This window comes from Phalaenopsis equestris, unplaced genomic scaffold, assembly GCF_001263595.1.
Source record: "Phalaenopsis equestris unplaced genomic scaffold, ASM126359v1 Scaffold000224, whole genome shotgun sequence".
Taxonomy (NCBI): Eukaryota; Viridiplantae; Streptophyta; class Magnoliopsida; order Asparagales; family Orchidaceae; genus Phalaenopsis; species Phalaenopsis equestris.
The window spans coordinates 5,371,776-5,371,998 of record NW_018164666.1 but is presented as its reverse complement, the minus strand read 5'-3'; positions in this window follow the sequence as shown (position 1 = coordinate 5,371,998).

Here is a 223-nt window from a genome sequence, read left to right as displayed (position 1 = left end):
TCATATGTTTTAATAGTATTTCTAATCCTTTTATTATTTATATTTAAATTTAATTTCAACGTCATTTGTACTAAATATCTTTATTCTTATCAATAATTTGTGGAGGGCATGTCACTAATTTATTTTAAAATGACCATAATAAATAGGTAATTAATGATACACCTTTTATTTTTTAAGGAAAAGTGAGAGCTTTGGGATCTGTATATATATATATATCAGTCCT